Raw genomic sequence first — 19,374 nt, 5'->3', positions numbered from 1 at the left:
GAATACTTAGCGATTTTTGTTGTCGTGAGCCGGTTCTGTGCGGAAGGGTATGACGCAGATTAATCCGGAGACGGTTAACTCATTAAAAACAATTATTTCGAATGTTTTATCCATAATTTATGTAAACGGTCGCGACACGAGGTCTTCCCAAGGAGGTCACCCATCCTAGCTCTGCCATCGCGCCAGAATGCTTAACTTCATGGTTCTGATTGGGCGGGAGCAGTGCCGCGTGTTGTCCATCTCCGCCCGCTCCACACGTACGTGAGGCATATAAGAATAAAAATCCCACTCAATGTGGGGTGCGATCATACCAGCACTAATGCACCGGATCCCATCAGAACTCCGAAGTTAAGCGTGCTTGGGCGAGACCAGTACTAGGATAGGTGACCCCCAGGGAACTCCTCGTGTTGCACCCCTTTTCGTGTTTTTCTATTTTTGATTACTTGTTGACAGACGATTTTCGGCTCAAATAATCTGAATCTCGATCGGGACAAGATAAGACATGTGAAATCAACGTAGGTCAGACACTGCTGGATTCGGACAAAATTGTAGCCTAATTTGATTGTTAACGGGCAAACGAACGAGACTCATTACTCCGCAATGAGCTGGCGAGATTTTAGCCGAATTCCTTCTCTAAGGCCCTCTAATTTGCGATTTTCCGCTTCTGTTAACTTCCGTTTCCTCGAGAAATCCGCTTAGGAAGTTCGAAATTCGATTTCGGTTCCACTTTATCGTATCCCAGGAATAATAAAAGCTTTACATTCGCTATTTTCTTCTTCTTGTTTTTTTCCTATTTTCTGGGAACATTTAGAGATGTTTGTTGTCGTGAGCCGGTTCTGTGCGGAAGGGTATGACCCAGATTACTCCGGAGACGGTTAACATATTAAAAACAATTATTTCGAATGTTTTATCCATAATTTATGTAAACGGTCGCGACACGAGGTCTTCCCAGGGAGGTCACCCATCCTAGCTCTGCCATCGCGCCAGAATGCTTAACTTCATGGCTCATTTGGGCGAGAGCAGTGCCGCGTGTTGTCCATCGCCGCCCGCTCCACATGTACGTGAGGCATATAAGAATAAAAATCCCAGTCAATGTGGGGTGCGATCATACCAGCACTAATGCACCGGATCCCATCAGAACTCCGAAGTTAAGCGTGCTTGGGCGAGACCAGTACTAAGATGGGTGACCCCCTTGTAAGTCCTCGTGTTGCTCCCCTTTTCGTGTTTTTCTATTTTTGATTACTTGTTGACAGTTGATTTTCGGCTCAAATAATCTGAATCTCGATCGGGACCAGATAAGACATGTGAAATCAACGTAGCTCGGGCAATGCCGGATTTGGACAAAATTGTAGGCTAATTTGATTGTAAACGGGCAAACGAACGAGACTCATTACTCCGCAATGAGATGGCGATATTTTAGCCGAATTCCTTCTCTAAGACCCTCTAATTTGAGATATACTGCTTCTGTTAAGCTTTCGTTTCCTCGAGAGATCCGCTTAGGAAGTTCGAAATTCGATTCCGGTTCCACTTTATCGTATCTCAGGATTAATAATAGCTTTACATTCGCTATTTCCTTCTTATTTTTTTCCTATTTTCTGGGAATATTTAGAGATTTTTGTTGTCGTGAGCCGGTTCTGGGCAGAAGGATATGACGCAGATTACCCTGCAGACGGTTAACTCATTAAAAACAATTATTTCAACAGTTTTAGCCATAAATTACGTAAACCGTCGCGCCACAAGGACTTTCCAGGGATGTCACCCATCCTAGCTCTACCATCGCGCCAGAACGCTTAACTTCTTGGTTCTGATTGGGCGAGAGCAGTGCCGCGTATTTTCCATCGCCGCCCGCTCCACACGTACTCGAGGGATATAAGAATAAACATCCCACTCAATGTCCGGTGCGATCATACCAGCACTAATGCACCGGATCCCATCAGAACTCCGAAGTAAAGCGTGCTTGGGCGAGAGAAGTACTAGGGTGGGTGACCCCCTGGGAAGTCCTCGTGTTACACCTCTTTTCGTGTTTTTCTATTTTTGATTACTTGTTGACAGACGATTTTCGGCTCAAATCATCTGAATCTCGATTGTGGCCAGATAAGACGTGAAATCAACGTCGCTCGGGCACTGCCGGATTTGAAAAAATTGTAGCCTAATTTGATTGTAAACGGGCAAACGAACGAGACTCATTATTCCGCAATGAGCTGGCGAGATTTTAGCTGAATTCCTTCTCTAAGACCCTCTAATTTGCGATTTTCCGCTTCTTTTAAGCTTCTGTTTCCTCGAAAAATCCGCTAAGGAAGTCCGAAATTTGATTCTGGTTCCATTTTATCGTATCTCAGGCATAATAATAGCTTTACATTCGCTATTTTCTTCTTCTTATTTTTTTCCTATTTTCTGGGAACATTTATCGATTTTTGTTGTCGTGAGCCGGTTCATTGCGGAAGGGTATGACGCAGATTACTCCGGAGACGGTTAACTCATCAAAAACAATTATTTCGACTGTTTTATCCATAATTTATGTAAACAATCACGACACGAGGACTTCCCAGGGAGGTCACCCATCCTAGTTCTGCCTTCGCGCCAGAACGCTTAACTTCAAGGTTCTGATTGGGCGAGAGCAGTGCCGCGTGTTGTCCATCGCCGCCCGCTCCACACGTACGCTAGGCATATAAGAATAAAAATCCCACTCAATGTCGGGTGTGATCATACAAGCACTAATGCACCGAATCCCATTAGAACTCCGAAGTTAAGCGTGCTTGGGCGAGAACAGTACTAGGATGGGTGAATCCCTGAGAAGTCCTCGTGTTGCTCCTCTTTTCGTGTTTTTCTATTTTTGATTACTTGTTGACAGACGATTTTCGGCTCAAATCATCTGAATCTCGATCGGGACCAGATAAGACGTGAAATCAACGTAGCTCGGGCACTGCCGGATTTGGACAAAATTGTAACCTAACTTGATTGTAAACGGGCAAACGAATGAGACTCATTATTTCGCAATGAGCTGGCGAGATTTTAGCTGAATTCCTTCTCTAATACCCTCTAATTTGTGATTTTCTGCTTCTGTTAATCTTCCGTTTCATCGAGAAATCCGCTTAGGAAGTCCGAAATTCTATTCAGGTTCCATTTTATCGTATCCTAGGAATATTAATAACTTTCTATTCGCTATTTTTTTCTTCTTAATTATTTTTCTATTTTCTGGGAACATTTAGCAATTTTTGTTGTTGTAAGCCGGTTCTGTGCGGAAGGGTATGACGCAGATTATTCCGGAGACGGTTAACTCATTAAAAACAATTATTTCGACTGTTTTCTCTATAATTTACGTAAACGGTCACGACACGAGTACTTCCCAAGGAAGTCACCCATCCTAGCTCTGACATCGCGCAAGAACGCTTAACTTCATGGTTCTGATTGGGCGAGATCAGTACCTCGAGGGATATAAGAATAAACATCCCTCTCAATGTCTGGTGCGATCATACCATCACTAATTCACCGGATCCCATCAGAACTTTGAAGTTAAGCGTGCTTGGGCGAGAGCTATACTAGGATGGGTGACCCCCTGGGAAGTCCTCATGTTGCACCCTTTTTAGTGTTTATCTTTTGTTGATTACTTGTTGAAAGACGATTTTCGGCTCAAATAATCTGAATCTTTTTCGGGACCAGATAAGACAGGTGAAATCAACGCAGCTCGGGCACTGCCGGATTTGGACAAAATTGTAGGTTAATTTGATTGTAAACAGGCAAAAGAACGAGACTCATTCTACGCAATGAGCTGGCGAGATTTTAGCCGAATTCCTTCTCTAAGACCCTCTAATTTGCGATTTTCCGCTTCTGTTAAGCTTCCGTTTCCTCGAGAAATCCGCTTAGGAAGTCTGAAATTCGATTCTGGTTCCATTTTATCGTATCCCAAGCATAATAATAGCTTTACATTCCCTATTTTCTTCTTCTTATTTTTTTTGTATTTTCTGGGAACATTTGGCGATTTTTGTTGTCGTGAGCCTATTCTGAGCGGAAGGGTATTACGTAGATTACTCCGTAGACGGTTAACTCATTAAAAACAATTATTTCGACTGTTTTATCCATAATATACGTAAACGATCGCGACACAAGGACTTCCCAGGAAGGTCACACATCCTAGCTCTGCCATCGCGCCAGAACGCTTAACTTCATGGTTCTGATTGGGCAAGAGCAGTGCCGCGTGTTGCCCATCGCCGCCCACTCCACACGTAGTCGAGGGATATAAGAATAAACATCCCACTCAATGTCGGTTCTATCATTCCAGCACTAATGCACCGGATCCCATCAGAACTTCGAAGTTAAGCGTGCTTGGGCAAGAGCTGTACTAGGATGGGTGACCCCCTGGGAAGTCCTCGTGTTGCACCCCTTTTCGTGTTTTTCTATTTTTGATTACTTGTTGACAGACGATTTTTGGCTCAAATCATCTGAATCTCGATCGAGACCAGATAAGACATGTGAAATGAAAGTAGCTCGGGCATTGCCGGATTTGGACAAAATTGTCGGCTAATTTGATTGTAAATGAGCAAATGGACGAGACTCATTACTACGCAACGAGCTGGCGAGATTTTAGCCGAATTCTTTCTCTATGACCCTCTAATTTGCGATTTTCCGCTTCTGTTAAGATTCCGTTTCCTCGAGAAATCAGCTTAGGAAGTTCGAAATTCGATCCCGGTTCCATTTTATCGTCTCTCTGGCATAATAATAGCTTTACATTTGCTATTTTCTTCTTCTTATTTTTTTTTTCTATTTTCTAAGAACATTTAGTGACTTTTGTTGTCGTAAGCCGGTTCTGTGCGGAAGGGCATAACGTAGATTAATCCGGAGACGGTTAACTCAATAAAATTTTTTTTTTTTACTGTTTTAGCTTTAATTTACTTAAACGGTCGCGACACGAAAACTTCCCAGGGAGGTCACCCATCGTAGCCCTGCCATCGCGCCAGAATGCTTAACTTCATGGTTCTGATTAGGCGAGAGCAGTGCCGCGTGTTGTCCATCGCCGCCCGCTCCACATGTACTCGAGGGATATAATAATAAACATCCCACTCAATGTCGGGTGCGATCATACCAGCAGTAATGAACCGGATCCCATCAGAACTCCGAAGTTAAGGGTGCTTGGGCGAGAGCAATACTGGGATGGGTAACCCCCCTAGGAAGTCCTCATGTTGCACCCCTTTTCGTGTTTTTCTATTTTTGATTACTTGTTGACAGACGATTTTCGGCTCAAATCTTCTGAATCTCGATCGGGACTAGATGAGACATGTGAAATCAACGTAGCTCGGGCAATGCCGGATTTGGACAAAATTGTTACCTAATTTGATGGTAAACGGGCAAACAGACAAGACTCATTGCTGCGCAATGAGCTGGCGAGATTTTAGCCGAATTTCATCTCTAAGACCCTCTAATTTGCGATTTTCGGCTTTTGTTAAGCTTCCGTTTCCTCGAGAAATCCGCTTAGGAAGTCCGAAATTCGATTCCGGTTTCATTTTATCGTATCCCAGGCATAATAATAGATTTACATTCGCTATTTTCTTTTTCTTATTTTTTTCTATTTTCTGGGAACATTTAACGATTTTTGTTGTCGTGAACCGGTTCTGTGCGGAAGGGTATGACGCAGATTACTCCGGAGACGGTTAACTCATTAAAAACAATTATTTCGACTGTTTTATCCATAATTTACGTAAACGGTTGCGACACGAGGACTTCCAAGGGAGGTCACCCATCCTAGCTCTGCCATCGCGCCGGAACGCTTAACTTCATGGTTCTGTTGGGCGAGAGCAGTGCCGCGTGTTGTCCATCGCCGCCCGCTCCACACGTACTCGAGGGATATAAGAATAAACATCCCACTCAATGTCGGGTGCGATCATACCAGCACTAATGCACCGGATCCCATCAGAACTCAGAAGTTAAGCGTGCTTGGCCGAGAGCAGTACTAGGATGGGTGACCCCATGGGAAGTCCTCGTGTTGCATCAGGAGATTTTTGGCTCAAATCATCTGAATCTCGATCGGGATTAGGTTAGACATGTGAAATCAACGTAGCTCAGGCACTGCCGGATTTAAACATAATTGTAGCTTAATTTGATTGTAAACGGGCAAACGAACGAATCATTACTCCGCAACGGGGTGGCGAGATTTCAGCCGAATTCCTTCTCTAAAACCCTCTAATTTGCGATTTTCCGCTTCTGTTAAGCTTCCGTTTCCTCGAGAAATCCGCTTAGGAAGTTCGAAATTCGATTCCGGTTCCATTTTATCGTATCCCAGGCATAATAATAGCTTTATATTCGCTCTTTTCTTTTTCTTATTTTTTTTCTATTTTCTGGGAACGTTTAGAGATTTTTGTTGTCGTGAGCCGGTGCTGTGCGGAAGGGTATGACGCATGTTACTCCGGAGACGGTTAACTCATTAAAAAAAATTATTTCCACTGTTGTATACATAACTTACGTAAACGGTCGGACACGAGGACTTCCCCGGAAGGTCACCCATCCTAGCTCTGCCATCGCGCCAGAACGCTTAACTTCATGGTTCTGATTGGGCGAGAGCAGTGCCGCGTGTTGTCCATTGCCGTCCGCTCCACACGTACTCGAGGATATAAGAATAAAAATCCCACTCAATGTCAGGTGCGATCATACCAGTACTAATGCACCGGATCCCATCAGAACTCCGAAGTGAAGCGTGGTTGGGCGAGAGTAGTACTAGGATGGGTTACCCCCTGGGAAGTCCACGTTTTGCACCCCTTTTCGTGTTTTTTTTTTGATTACTTGTTGACAGACGATTTTCGGCTCAAATCATCTGAATTTTGATCGGGACCAGATAAGACATGTGAAATCAACGTAGCTCGGGCACTGCCGGATTTGGACAAAATTGTAGCCTAATTTGATTGAAAACGGGCAAACGAACGAGATTCATTCCTCCGCAATGAGCTGGCGTGATTTTAGTCGAATTCCTTCTCTAAGACCCTCTAATTTGCGATTTTCCGCTTCTGTTAAGCTTCCGTTTCCTCGAGAAATCCTCTTAGGAAGTCTGAAATTCGATTCCGGTTTCATTTTATCGTATCCCAGGCATAATAATAGCTTTACATTTGCTATTTTCTTCTTCTTATTTTTTTTCTATTTTATGGGAACATTTAACGATTTTTGTTGTCGTGAGCCGGTTCTGTGCGGAAGGGTATGACGCAGATTACTCCGGAGACGGTTAACTCATTAAAAACCATTATTTCGACTGTTTTATCCATAATTTACGTAAACGATCGAGACACGAGGACTTCCCGGGGAGGTCACCAATCCTAGCTCTGCCATCACGCCAGAACACTTAACTTCATGGTTCCTATTGGGCGAGAGCAGTGCCGCGTGTTGTCCATCGTCGCCCGCTCCACACGTACTCGGGGGATATAAGAATAAACATCCCACTCAATGTCGGGCGCGATCATACTAGCACTAATTCACCGGGCGCGATCATACTTGCGATTTTCCGCTTCTGTTAAGCTTCCGTTTCCTCGATAAATCCGCTTAGGAAGTCCGAAATTCAATTTCGATTTCATTTTATCGTATCTCAAGCATAATAATAGCTTTACATTCGCTATTTTCTTATTCTTATTTTTTTTCTATTTTCTGGAAACAATTATGATTTTTGTTGTCGTAAGCCGGTTCTGTGCGGAAGGATATGACGCAGATTACTCCGTAGACGGTTAACTCATCAAAAATAAAAAAATTTTCGACTGTTTTAGCCATAATTTACGTAAACGGTCGCGACACGAGGACTTCCCAGGGCGGTCACCCATCTAGCTCTGCCATCGCGCCAGAAATCTTAACTTCATGGTTCTGATTGGGCGAGAACAGTGCCGCGTGTTGTCCATCGCCGCCCGCTCCACACGTACTTGAGGGATAAAAGAATAAACATCCCACTCAATGTCGGGTGCGATCATACCAGCAATAATACACCGGATCCCATCAGAAGTCCGAAGTTAAGCGTGCTTGGGCGAGAGCAGTACTAGGATGGGTGACGCCCTGGGAAGTCCTCGTGTTGCACCTCTTTTCGTGTTTTTCTATTTTTGATTACTTGTTGATAGAAGATTTTCGGCTCAAATCATCTGACTCTCGATCAGGACCAGATAAGACATGTAAAATCAACGTAGCTCGGGCACTGCCGGATTTGGACAAAATTGTAGTCTAATTTGAGTGTAAACTGGCAAACGAACAAGACTCATTACTCTGCAATGAGCTGGTGAGATTTTAGCCGAATTCCTTCTCTAAGACCCTCTAATTTGCGATTTTTCGCTTCTGTTAAGCTTCCGTTTCCTCGAGAAATCCGCTTAGGAAGTTCGAAATTCGATTCCGGTTCCATTTTATCGTATCCCAGGCATAATAATAGCTTTACATTCGCTATTTTCTTATTCTTCTTTTTTTTCTATTTTCTGGAAAAATTTAGCAATTTTTGTTGTATCCATAAATTATTTCGACTGTTTTATCCATAAATTACGTAAACGGTCGCGACACGAGGACTTCCCAGGGAGGTAACCCATCCTAGCTCTGCCATCGCGCAATAACGATTAACTTCATGGTTCTGATTGGGCGAGAGCAGTGCCGCGTGTTGTCCATCGCCGCCCGCTTCACACGTACTCGAGGGATATAAGAATAAACATCCCACTCAATGTCGGGTGTGATCATACCAGCACTAATGCACCGGATCCCATCAGAACTCCGAAGTTAAGCGTGCTTGGGCGAGAGCAGTACTAGGATTGGTGACCCCCTGGGAAGTCCTTGTGTTGCACCCCTTTTCGTGTTTTTCTATTTTTGATTACTTGTTGACAGAAGATTTTCGGCTCAAATCATCTGAATGTCGATCAGGACCAGAGAAGACTTGTGTAATCAACGTAGCTCGGGCATTGCCGGATTTGGAAAAAATTGTAGGCTAATTTAATTGTAAACGGGCAAACGAACGTGGCTCATTACTCTGCAATGAGCTAGCGAGATTTTAGCCGAATTCCTTCTCTAAGGCCCTCTAATTTGCGATTTTCCACTTCTGTTAAGCTTCTGTTTCCTTGAGAAATCCGCTTAGGAAGTCCGAAATTCGATTCCGGTTCCATTTTATCGTATCCCAGGCATAATAATAGCTTTACATTCGCTATTTTCTTCTTCTTATTTTTTTTCTATTTTTTGGGAACATTTAGCGATTTTTGTTGTCGTGAGCTAGTTCTGTGCGGAAGGGTATGACGCAGAATACTCCGTAGACGGTTAACTCATTAAACGGTCGCGACATGAGGACTTCCCAGGGAGGTCACCCATCCTAGCTCTGCCATCGCGCCAGAACGCTTAACTTCATTGTTCTTATTGGGCGAGAGAAGTGCCGCGTGTTGTCCAATGCCGCCTGCTCCACACGTACTCGAGGGATATAAGAATAAACATCCCACTCAATGTCGCGTGCGATCATACCAGCACTAATTCATTTTATCGTATCACAGGCATAATAATAGCTTTACATTTGCTATTTTCTTCTTCTTATTTTTTTTCTACTTTCTGGGAATATTTAGCGATTTTTGTTGTCGTGAGCCGGTTCTGAAAAGAAGGGTATGACGCATATTACTCCGGAGACGGTTAACTCATTAAAAACAATTATTTCGACTGTTTTATCCATAATTTACGTAAACGATCGCGACACGGGGACTTCCCAGGGAGGTCACCCATCCTATTTCCGCAATCGCGCAATAACGATTAACTTCATGGTTCTGATTGGGCAAGAGCAGTGCCGCGTGTTTTCCATCGCCGCCCGCTCCAGACGTACTCGTGGGATATAAGAATAAACATCCCACTCAATGTTGGGTGCGATCTTACGAGCACTAATGCACCGGATCCCATCAGAACTCCGAAGTTAAGCGTGTTTGGGCGAGAGCAGTACTAGGATGGGTGACCCCCTGGAAAGTCCTCGTGTTGCACCCCTTCTCGTGTTTTTCTATTTTGATTACTTGTTGACAGACGATTTTCGGCTCAAATCATTTGATTCTCGATCAGGACCAGAGAAGACATGTGAAATCAACGTAGCTCGAGCACTGCCGGATTTGGACAAAATTGTAGGCTAATTTGATTGTAAACGGGCAAAAGAACGAGACTCATTACTCCGCAATGAGCGGGCGAGATTTTAGCCGAATTCCTTCTCTAAGACCCTCTAATTTGCGATTTTCCGCTTTTGTTAAGCTTCCGTTTCCTCGAGAAATCAGCTTAGGAAGTCCGAAATTCGATTCCTAATAATAATAATAGCTTTACATTCGCTATTTTTTTTTCTTATTTTTTTCTATTTTCCGGGAACATTTAGCGATTTTTGTTGTCGTGAGCCGGTTCTGTGCGAAAGGGTATGACGAAGATTACTCCGGAGACGGTTAACTCATTAAAAACAATTATTTCGACTGTTTTAGCCATAATTTACGTAAACGGTCGCGACACGAGGACTTCCCAGGGAGGTCACCCATCCTAGCTCTGCCTTTGCGCCAGAACGCTTAACTTCATTGTTCTGATTGGGCGAGAGCTGTGCGGTGTGTTGTCCATCGTCGCCCGCTTCACTCGTACGCGAGGCATATAAGAATAAAAATCCCACTCTATGTGGGGTGCGATCATACCAGCACTAATGCATCGGATCCCTTCAGAACTCCGAAGCGAAGCGTGCTTGGGCGAGAGCAGTACGAGGATGGGTGACCCCCTGGGAAGTCCTCGTGTTGCACCCCTTTCCATGTTTTTCTATTTTTGATTACTTGTTGAAAGATGATTTTCGGCTCAAATCATCTGAATCTCGATCAAGACCAAATAAGACATGTGAAATCAACGTAACTCGGGCATTGTCGGATTTGGAAAAAATCGTAACCTAAATTGATTGTAAACGGTCTTAGCCGAATTCTTTCTCTAAGACCCTCTAATTTGCGATTTTCGCTTCTGTTAAGATTCCGTTTCTTCAAGAAAATTGCTTAGGAAGTCCGAAATTCGATTCCGGTTCCATTTTATCGTATCCAAGGCATAATAATTGCTTTACATTCGCTATTTTCTTCTTCTTATTTTTTTCTATTTTTTGAGAACATTTAGCGATTTTTGTTGTCGTGAGCCGGTGCTGTGCGGAAGGGTATGACGCAGATTACTCCGGAGACGGTTAACTCATTAAAAACAATTATTTCGACTGTTTTAGCCAAAATTTACGTAAACGATCGCGACACGAGGACTTCATAGGGAGGTCACCCATCCTAGCTCTGCCATCGCGCTAGAACGCTTAACTTCATGTTTCTGATTGGGCGAGAGCAGTCCCGCGTGTTGTCCATCGCCGCCCGCTCCACACGTACTCGAGGGATATAAAAATAAACATCCAACTCAATGTTGGGTGCGATCATGCCAGCACTAATGCACCGGATTCCATCAGAACTCCTAAGTTAAGCGTGCTTCGTTGAGAGCAGTACTAGGATGGGTGACCCCCTGAGAAGTCCTCGTGTTGCAGCCCTTTTCGTGTTTTTATATTTTTGATTACTTGTTGACAGACGATTTTCGGCTCAAATCATCTGAATCTCGATTGGGACCAGATAAGACGTTAAATCAACGTAGCTCGGGCACTGCCGGATTTGGAAAAAATTGTATCCTAATTTGATTGTAAACGGGCAAACGAACGAGACTCATTAATCCGCAATGAGTTGGAAAGATTTTAGCCGAATTCCTTCTCTAAGACCCTCTAATTTGCGATTTTCCGCTTCTGTTAAGTTTCCGTTTCCTCGAGAAATCCGCTTAGGAAGTCCGGAATTCGATTTCGATTTCATTTTATCGTATCCCAGGCATAATTATAGCTTTACATTTGCTATTTTCTTATTCTTTTTTTTTCTACTTTCTGGAAACATTTAGCGATTTTTGTTGTCGTGAGCCGGTTCTGTGCGGAAGGGTATGACGCAGATTACTCCGGAGACGGTTAACTCATTAAAAACAATTATTTCGACTGTTTTAGCCATAATTTACGTAAACGGTTGCGACACGAGGAATTCCCAGGGACATCACCCATCCTAGATCCGACATCGCGCCATAACGATTAACTTCATGGTTCTGAGTGGGCGAGAGCAGTGCCGCGTGTTGTCCATCGCCGCCCGCTCCACACGTACTCGAGGGATATAAGAATAAACATCCCACTCAATGTTGGGTGCGATCATACCAGCACTAATAAACCGGATCCCATCAGAACTCCGAAGTTAAGTGTGCTCTGGCGAGAGCAGTACTTGTATGGGTGACCCCCTGGGAAATCCTCGTTTGCAACCCTTTTCGTGTTTTTCTATTTTTGATTACTTGTTGACAGACGATTTTCGGCTCAAATCATCTGACTCTCGATCAGAACCAGAGAAGAAATGTGAAATCAACGTAGCTCAGGCACTGCCGGATTTGGACAAAATTGTAGACTAATTTAATTGTAAACGGGCAAACGAACGAAACTCATTACTCCGCAATGAGCTGGCGAGATTTTAGCCGAATTCCTTCTCTAAGACCCTTTAATTTGCGATTTTCCGCTTCTGTTAAGCTTCCGTTTCCTCGAGAAATCCGCTTAGGAAGTCCGAAATTCGATTTCGGTTCCATTTTAACGTATCCAAGGCATAATAACAGCTTTACATTCGCAATTTTCTTCTTCTTATTTTTTTATATTTTCTGGGAACATTTAGCGATTTTTGTTGTCGTGAGCCGGTGCTGTGCGGAAGGGTATGACACAGATTACTTCGGAGACGGTTAACTCATTGAAAACAATTATTTCGATTGTTTTAGCTATAATTAACGTAAACGGTAGCGACACGAGGACTTCCCAGGGAGGTCAACCATCCTAGATCTGCCATTGCGCCAGAACGCTTAACTTCATGGTTTTGATTGGACGATCCAACGCCGCCCGCTCCACACGTACTCGAGGGATATAAGAATAAACATCCCACTCAATGTCGGGTGCGTTCATGCCAGCACTAATGCACCGGATCCCATCAGAACTCCGAAGTTAAGGGTGCTTGGGCGAGGGCAGTACTAGTATGGGTGACCCCCTTGGAAGTTCTCGTATTGCACCCCTTTTCGTGTTTTTCTATTTTTGATTACTTGTTGACAGACGATTTTCGGCTCAAATAATCTGAATCTCGATCGGGAACAGATAAGACGTGAAATCAACGTAGCTCGGGCACTGCCGGATTTGGACAAAATTGTAGCCTAATTTGATTGTAAACGGGCAAACGAACGAGACTCATTACTCCGCAATGATCTGGCGAGATTTTTGCCGAATTCCTTCTCTAAGGCCCTCTAATTTGCGATTTTCCGCTTCTGTTAAGCTTCCGTTTCCTCGAGAAATCCGCTTAGGAAGTCCGAAATTCGATTCCGGTTCCATTTTATCGTATCCCAGGCATAATAATAGCTTTGTATTCGCTATTTTCTTCTTCTTATTTTTTTTTATTTTCTGGGAACATTTAGCGATTTTTGTTGTCGTGAGCCGGTTCTGTGTGGAAAGGTATGACGCAGATTACTCCGGAGACGGTTAACTCATTAAAAACAATTATTTCGACTGTTTTATCCATAATTTACGTAAACTGTCGCGACACGAGGACTTCCCAGGGAGGTCACCCATCCTAGCTCCGTCATCGCGCCATAACGATTAACTTCATGGTTCTGATTGGACGAGGGCAATGTCGCGTGTTGTCCATCGCCGCCCGCTCCACACGTACTCGAGGGATATAAGAATAAACATCCCACTCAATGTCGGGTGCGATCATACCAGCACTAATGCACCGGATCCCATCAGAACTTCGGAATTAATCATGCTTGGGCGAGAGCAATACTAGCATGGGTGACCCCCTAGGAAGTCCTCGTGTTGCACCCCTTTTCATGTTTTTCTATTTTTGATTACTTGTTGAAAGACGATTTTTGTCTCAAATCATCTAAATCTCGATCGGGACCAAATAAGACATGTGAAATCAACGTAACTCGGGCACTGCCAGATTTCGACAAAATTGTAGCCTAATTTGATTGAAAACGGTCTTAGCCGAATTCCTTCTCTAAGACCCTCTAATTTGCGATTTTTTCGCTTCTGTTAAGCTTCCGTTTCCTCGATAAATCAGCTCAGGAAGTCCGAAATTCGATTCCGGTTCCATTTTATCGTATCCCATGAATAATAATAGCTTTACATTCGCAATTTTCTTCATCTTAATTTTTTTCTATTTTCTGGGAACATTTAGCGATTTTTGTTGTCGTGAGCCGTTGCTGTGCGGAAGGGTATGACGCAGATTACTCCGGAGACGCTTATCTCATTAAAAACAATTATTTCGACTGTTTTAGCCATAATTGACGTAAACGGTCGCGACACGAGGACTTTCAAGGGAGGTCACCCTTCCTAGCTCTGCCATCGCGCTAGAACGCTTAACTTCATTGTTCTGATTGGGCGAAACATGTGCCGCGTGTTGTCCATCGCCGTCCGCTCCACACGTACTCGAGGGATATAAGAATAAAAATCCATTCAATTTCGGGTGAGATCATATTAGCACTAATGCACCGGATCCCATCAGAACTCCGAAGTTAAGTGTGCTTGGGCGAGAGCAGTACTTGAATGGTTGACCCCTTGGGAAGTCCTCGTTTGAACCCTTTTTCGTGTTTTTCTATTTTTGATTACTTGTTGACAGACGATTTTCGGCTCAAATCATCTGAATCTCGATCCGGACCAGAGAAGACATGTGAAATCAACGTAGCTCGGGCACTGCCGGATTTGGACAAAATTGTAGGCTAATTTGATTGTAAACGGGCAAACGAACGAGACTCATTACTCCGCAATGAGCTGGCGAGATTTTAGCCGAATTTCTTCTCTAAGACCCTCTAATTAGCGATTTTCCGCTTCTGTTAAGCTTCCGTTTCCTCGAGAAATCCGCTTAGGAAGTACGAAATTCGATTCCGGTTCCATTTTATCGTATCCCAGGCATAATAATAGCTTTACATTTGCTATTTTCTACTTCTTATTTTTTTCTATTTTCTGGGAACATTTAGCGATTTTTGTTGTCGTGAGCCGGTGCTGTGCGGAAGGGTATGACGCGGATTACTCTGGAGACGGTTAACTCATTAAAAACAATTATTTCGACTGTTTTATCCATAATTTACGTAAACGGTCGCGACCCGAGGACTTCCCAAGGAGGTCACCCATCCTAGATCCGCCATCGCGCCATAACGATTAACATCATGGTTCTGATTGGACGAGAGCAGTGCCGCGTGTTGTCCATCGCCGCCCGCTCCACACGTACTCGAGGGAAATAAGAATAAACATCCCACTCAATGTTGGGTGCGATCATACCTGCACTAATGCACCGGATCCCATCAGAACTCCGAAGTCCTCGTGTTGCACCCATTTTCGTTTTTCTATTTTTGATTACTTTTTGACAGACGATTTTCGGCTCAAATCATCTGAATCTCGATCAGGACCAGATAAGACGTGAAATCAACGTAGCTCGGGCACTGGCGGATTTGGACAAAATTGTAGCCTAATTTGATTGTAAACGGGCAAACGAACGAGACTCATTAATCCGCAATGTGCTGGCGAAATTTTAGCCGAATTCTTTCTCTAAGACCCTCTAATTTGCGATTTTCCGCTTCTGTTAAGCTTCCGTTTCCTCGAGAAATCCGCACAGTAAGTCTGAAATTCGATTCCGGTTTCATTTTATCGTATCCCAGGCATAATAATAGCTTTATATTCGCTATTTTCTTATTCTTATTTTTTTCTATTTTCTGGGAACATTTAGCTATTTTTGTTGTCGTGAGCCGGTTCTGTGCGAAGGGTATGACGCAGATTACTCCGGAGACGGTTAACTTATTAAAAACAATTATTTCTACTGTTTTAGCCATAATTTACGTAAACGGTCGCGACACGAGGACTTTCCAGGGAGGTCACCCATCCTAGCTCTGCCATCGCGCCAGAACGCTTAATTTCATTGTTCTGATTGGGCGAGAGCAGTGCCGCGTGTTGTCCATCGTCGCCCGCTCCACACGTAGTCGAGGGATATAATAATAAACATCCCACTCAATGTCGGTTGCGATCATACAAGCACTAATACAGCAGATCCCATAAGAACTCCGAATTTAAGCGTGCTTTGGCGAGAGCAGTACTTGGATGGGTGGCCCCCTAGGAAGTCCTCGTGTGGCACCCCTTTTCGTGTTTTTCTATTTTTGATTACTTGTTGACAGACGATTTTCAGCTCAACTCATTTGACTCTCGATTAGGACCGGAGAAGACATGTAAAATCAACGTAGCTCGGGCACTGCCGGATTTAGACAAAATTGTAGGCTGATTTGATTGTAAACGGGCAAACGAACGAGACTCATTTCTCCGCAATGAGCTGGCGAGATTTTAGCCGAATTCCTTCTCTAAGACCCTCTAATTTGCCATTTTTCGCTTCTGTTAAGCTTCCGTTTCCTCGAGAAATCCGCTTAGGAAGTCCGAAACTCGATTCCGGTTCCATTTTATCGTATCCCAGGCATAATAATAGCTTTACATTCGCTATTTTCTTCTTATTTTTTTCTATTTTCTGGGAACATTTAGCGATTTTTGTTGTCGTGAGCCAGTGCTGTGCGGAAGGGTAGCTCGGGTACTGCCGGATTTGGACACAATTGTAGCCTAATTTGATTGTAAACGGGCAAACGAACGAGACTCATTAATCCGCAATGAGCTGGCGATATTTTATCCGAATTCCTTCTCTAAGACCCTCTAATTTGCGAATTTCCGCTTCTGTTAAGCTTCCATTGCCTCGAGAAATATGCTTAGGAAGTCCGAAATTCAATTCCGGTTCCATTTTATCGTATCTCAGGCATAATAATAGCTTTACATTCGCTATTTTTTATTCTTATTTTTTTTCTATTTTTTGGGAACATTTAGCGATTTTTGTTGTCGTGAGCCGGTTCTGTAAAGAAGGGTTTGACGCAGATTACTCCGGAGACGGTTTACTCATTAAAAACAATTATTTCGACTGTTTTATCCATAATTTACGTAAACGAGGAATTCCCAGGGAGGTCACCCATCCTAGATCCGACATCGCGCCATAACGATTAACTTCATGGTTCTTATTGGGCGAGAGCAGTGCCGCATGTTGTCCATCGCCGCCCGCTCCACACGTACTCGAGGGATATAAGAATAAACATCCCACCCAATGTCGGGTGCGATCTTACGAGCACTAATGCACCGGATCCCATCAGAACTACAGAGTTAAGCGTACTTGGGCGAGAGCAGTACTAGGATGGGTGACCCCCTGGGAAGTCCTCGTGTTGCACCCCTTTTCGTGTTTTTCTATTTTTGATTACTTGTTAAAAGACGATTTTAAGCTCAAATCATCTAAATCTCGATCGGGTCCAAATAAGACATGGGAAATCAACGTAACTCGGGCACTGCTGGATTTGGACAAACTTATAGCCTAATTTGATTGTAAACGGTCTTAGCCGAATTCCTTCTCTAAGACCCTCGAATTTGCGATTTTCCGCTTCTGTTAAGCTTATGTTTCCTCAATAAATCCGCTTAGGGAGTCCGAAATTCGATTCTGGTTCCATTTTATCGTTTCCCAGGCATAATAATAGCTTTACATTCGCTATTTTCTTCTTCTTATTTTTTTTGTATTTTCTGGGAACATTTAGCGATTTTTGTTGTCGTGAACCGGTGCTGATAGGATCTATTAGGGGGGATAATCATTGAGCTACAATAGCTCGGTTCTTGAAATATTGAATACCGATGAATTAAATCGAGTTTCGTTAAAAACCAAGAGGAAGATACTCAAAATAATCCTTCGTAGAAACCGATTAAATATTTTGTAAACCATTTAAAATATATGCAAGTTGAATGAGTAAAAATATTCAGTTGAAGTATTTTATCAAACATTTGGTATACAATATTTTGATATTTGAAGAACACATAAAATGCTTCAACAATGCATCTTTAAAAACAGTGAAAATGATAAGCAAATGCAATAAAAAAATAGACACGAATTTGTTTATGGATATTCGGATATTTCAAACACTCCTACGTCATCCCTTTTTCCTCTTGGGAAGGATCCACTAGAAGACTTTGATTTATACAACTACTTGTACAAACCCATTCTGGAAGGGCAGCACCCAACTAGAACTCCTAGCACTCAAGATTGTAGGCAGCACCTCACAATCAGCATATTCTTTAATGTCTCATATGCAAAGACTACATACACAAGTTTATTGTCTTTGTGCAAGACTCACTCAACTAATCTTTGAAGTTCAACTCTCTTGTATATGTGAGAGTGATTGTGTGTGAGGAATTTATCATTTACAGTGTACATCTCAAATGTATCCTCACACAAGGGCTTGTGCTCTCAACAAGCTGATTTTTTCATGCTAACTGCCCATGCTTTGAATCCCCTTCAAAAGCTGTTGTTTGATCTTCAATATGTTGTATTTATAGGCTCCAACACTGATATATACGTTAGACACAAGAATATGACCGTTGGAAAGTTTCTGTACCGCAGCTGCTCAAACTCAACTGATTGCTGTTTTCGTGTGATCATTTCGGTAATTGAGCGATCAGTTAGACCATCATAACATCCGATTTTGCAAAACTGACGTGAAATAAGATTTGTTCCGAATTGAGTTTTCTAATCAGTCCAGTTTGCGGATTGACATTTGGATAATCCAGTTGAGAGATATCATCAAAATACCAAAGCTCGCCAGAAATTCAGTTTGTGCAAAATTCAGTTTCAGCTTGCTTCTTGTGTTTGCAATTTCACACTTGAGGAAATATGTTAGAAACACAATAACAAGTTTTGTTAACATCAAAATCAAGATTGCGAACTTGAAAAGTTCCAACAGGTGCTGTGCGAAAGGGTATGACGCAGATTACTCCGGAGACTGCTAACTCATTAAAAACAATTATTTCAACTGTTTTAGCCATAATTTACGTAAAAGGTCGCCACGAGGACTTCCCAGGGAGGTCACCCATCCTAGCTCTACCATCGTGCCAGAACGCTTAACTTCATGGTTCTGATTGGACGAGAGCAGTGCCGCGTGTTGTCTATCGCCGCCTGCTCCACACGTACTCGAGGGATATAAGAATAAACATCCCACTCAATGTCGGGTGTGATCATACCAGCACTAATGCACCGGATCCCATCAGAACTCCGAAGTTAAGCGTGCTTGGGCGACAGCAGTACTAGGATGGGTGACCCCCTGGAAAGTCCTCGTGTTGGACCCCTTTTCGTGTTTTTCTATTTTTGATTATTTGTTGACAGACGATTTTCGGCTCAAATCATCTGAATCTCGATCGGGACCAGATAAGAAATGCAAAATCAATGTAGCTCGGGCACTGCCGGATTTGGACAAAATTGTAGCCTAATTTGATTGTAAACG

The 19,374-nt window shown here is 43.2% G+C and overlaps 14 non-coding genes and 7 pseudogenes across 14 annotated transcripts; all 21 read left to right on the top strand.

Moving 5' to 3' along the window:
• Nucleotides 1-297: 297 nt before the first annotated feature.
• On the top strand, nucleotides 298-416 carry LOC142513779 (5S ribosomal RNA). The gene has a single exon (XR_012809707.1). It is a non-coding gene; the product is annotated as a 5S ribosomal RNA (ribosomal RNA).
• Nucleotides 417-1,097: 681 nt separating this feature from the next.
• On the top strand, nucleotides 1,098-1,216 carry LOC142516005 (5S ribosomal RNA). The gene has a single exon (XR_012811823.1). It is a non-coding gene; the product is annotated as a 5S ribosomal RNA (ribosomal RNA).
• Nucleotides 1,217-1,896: 680 nt separating this feature from the next.
• Nucleotides 1,897-2,015, top strand: LOC142514144 (5S ribosomal RNA). The gene has a single exon (XR_012810053.1). It is a non-coding gene; the product is annotated as a 5S ribosomal RNA (ribosomal RNA).
• A 680-nt stretch (nucleotides 2,016-2,695) lies between these two features.
• On the top strand, nucleotides 2,696-2,814 carry LOC142511179 (5S ribosomal RNA; annotated as a pseudogene).
• Nucleotides 2,815-3,462: 648 nt separating this feature from the next.
• On the top strand, nucleotides 3,463-3,581 carry LOC142510910 (5S ribosomal RNA; annotated as a pseudogene).
• Nucleotides 3,582-4,262: 681 nt separating this feature from the next.
• LOC142509762 (5S ribosomal RNA) lies at nucleotides 4,263-4,381 on the top strand. Its single transcript, XR_012807918.1, has one exon. It is a non-coding gene; the product is annotated as a 5S ribosomal RNA (ribosomal RNA).
• A 685-nt stretch (nucleotides 4,382-5,066) lies between these two features.
• LOC142510826 (5S ribosomal RNA) lies at nucleotides 5,067-5,186 on the top strand (annotated as a pseudogene).
• A 681-nt stretch (nucleotides 5,187-5,867) lies between these two features.
• On the top strand, nucleotides 5,868-5,986 carry LOC142517548 (5S ribosomal RNA). Its single transcript, XR_012813289.1, has one exon. It is a non-coding gene; the product is annotated as a 5S ribosomal RNA (ribosomal RNA).
• A 642-nt stretch (nucleotides 5,987-6,628) lies between these two features.
• Nucleotides 6,629-6,747, top strand: LOC142516704 (5S ribosomal RNA). Its single transcript, XR_012812485.1, has one exon. It is a non-coding gene; the product is annotated as a 5S ribosomal RNA (ribosomal RNA).
• A 1,175-nt stretch (nucleotides 6,748-7,922) lies between these two features.
• LOC142506416 (5S ribosomal RNA) lies at nucleotides 7,923-8,041 on the top strand. The gene has a single exon (XR_012804710.1). It is a non-coding gene; the product is annotated as a 5S ribosomal RNA (ribosomal RNA).
• Nucleotides 8,042-8,664: 623 nt separating this feature from the next.
• On the top strand, nucleotides 8,665-8,783 carry LOC142513938 (5S ribosomal RNA). Its single transcript, XR_012809859.1, has one exon. It is a non-coding gene; the product is annotated as a 5S ribosomal RNA (ribosomal RNA).
• A 1,043-nt stretch (nucleotides 8,784-9,826) lies between these two features.
• Nucleotides 9,827-9,945, top strand: LOC142516248 (5S ribosomal RNA). Its single transcript, XR_012812052.1, has one exon. It is a non-coding gene; the product is annotated as a 5S ribosomal RNA (ribosomal RNA).
• A 660-nt stretch (nucleotides 9,946-10,605) lies between these two features.
• Nucleotides 10,606-10,724, top strand: LOC142515487 (5S ribosomal RNA). The gene has a single exon (XR_012811331.1). It is a non-coding gene; the product is annotated as a 5S ribosomal RNA (ribosomal RNA).
• A 639-nt stretch (nucleotides 10,725-11,363) lies between these two features.
• LOC142510646 (5S ribosomal RNA) lies at nucleotides 11,364-11,482 on the top strand (annotated as a pseudogene).
• A 679-nt stretch (nucleotides 11,483-12,161) lies between these two features.
• On the top strand, nucleotides 12,162-12,279 carry LOC142510668 (5S ribosomal RNA; annotated as a pseudogene).
• Nucleotides 12,280-12,943: 664 nt separating this feature from the next.
• Nucleotides 12,944-13,062, top strand: LOC142515029 (5S ribosomal RNA). The gene has a single exon (XR_012810895.1). It is a non-coding gene; the product is annotated as a 5S ribosomal RNA (ribosomal RNA).
• Nucleotides 13,063-13,742: 680 nt separating this feature from the next.
• On the top strand, nucleotides 13,743-13,861 carry LOC142510323 (5S ribosomal RNA). The gene has a single exon (XR_012808442.1). It is a non-coding gene; the product is annotated as a 5S ribosomal RNA (ribosomal RNA).
• Nucleotides 13,862-14,502: 641 nt separating this feature from the next.
• Nucleotides 14,503-14,620, top strand: LOC142511894 (5S ribosomal RNA; annotated as a pseudogene).
• Nucleotides 14,621-16,047: 1,427 nt separating this feature from the next.
• LOC142511184 (5S ribosomal RNA) lies at nucleotides 16,048-16,166 on the top strand (annotated as a pseudogene).
• A 1,001-nt stretch (nucleotides 16,167-17,167) lies between these two features.
• LOC142509303 (5S ribosomal RNA) lies at nucleotides 17,168-17,286 on the top strand. Its single transcript, XR_012807484.1, has one exon. It is a non-coding gene; the product is annotated as a 5S ribosomal RNA (ribosomal RNA).
• Nucleotides 17,287-19,100: 1,814 nt separating this feature from the next.
• On the top strand, nucleotides 19,101-19,219 carry LOC142507001 (5S ribosomal RNA). The gene has a single exon (XR_012805270.1). It is a non-coding gene; the product is annotated as a 5S ribosomal RNA (ribosomal RNA).
• The last annotated feature ends 155 nt before the right edge of the window (nucleotides 19,220-19,374 follow it).

This window comes from Primulina tabacum, chromosome 10 (genome assembly GCF_025594145.1).
Source record: "Primulina tabacum isolate GXHZ01 chromosome 10, ASM2559414v2, whole genome shotgun sequence".
NCBI classification, from domain to species: Eukaryota; Viridiplantae; Streptophyta; class Magnoliopsida; order Lamiales; family Gesneriaceae; genus Primulina; species Primulina tabacum.
This window is presented reverse-complemented; position numbering and strand designations above follow the sequence as displayed.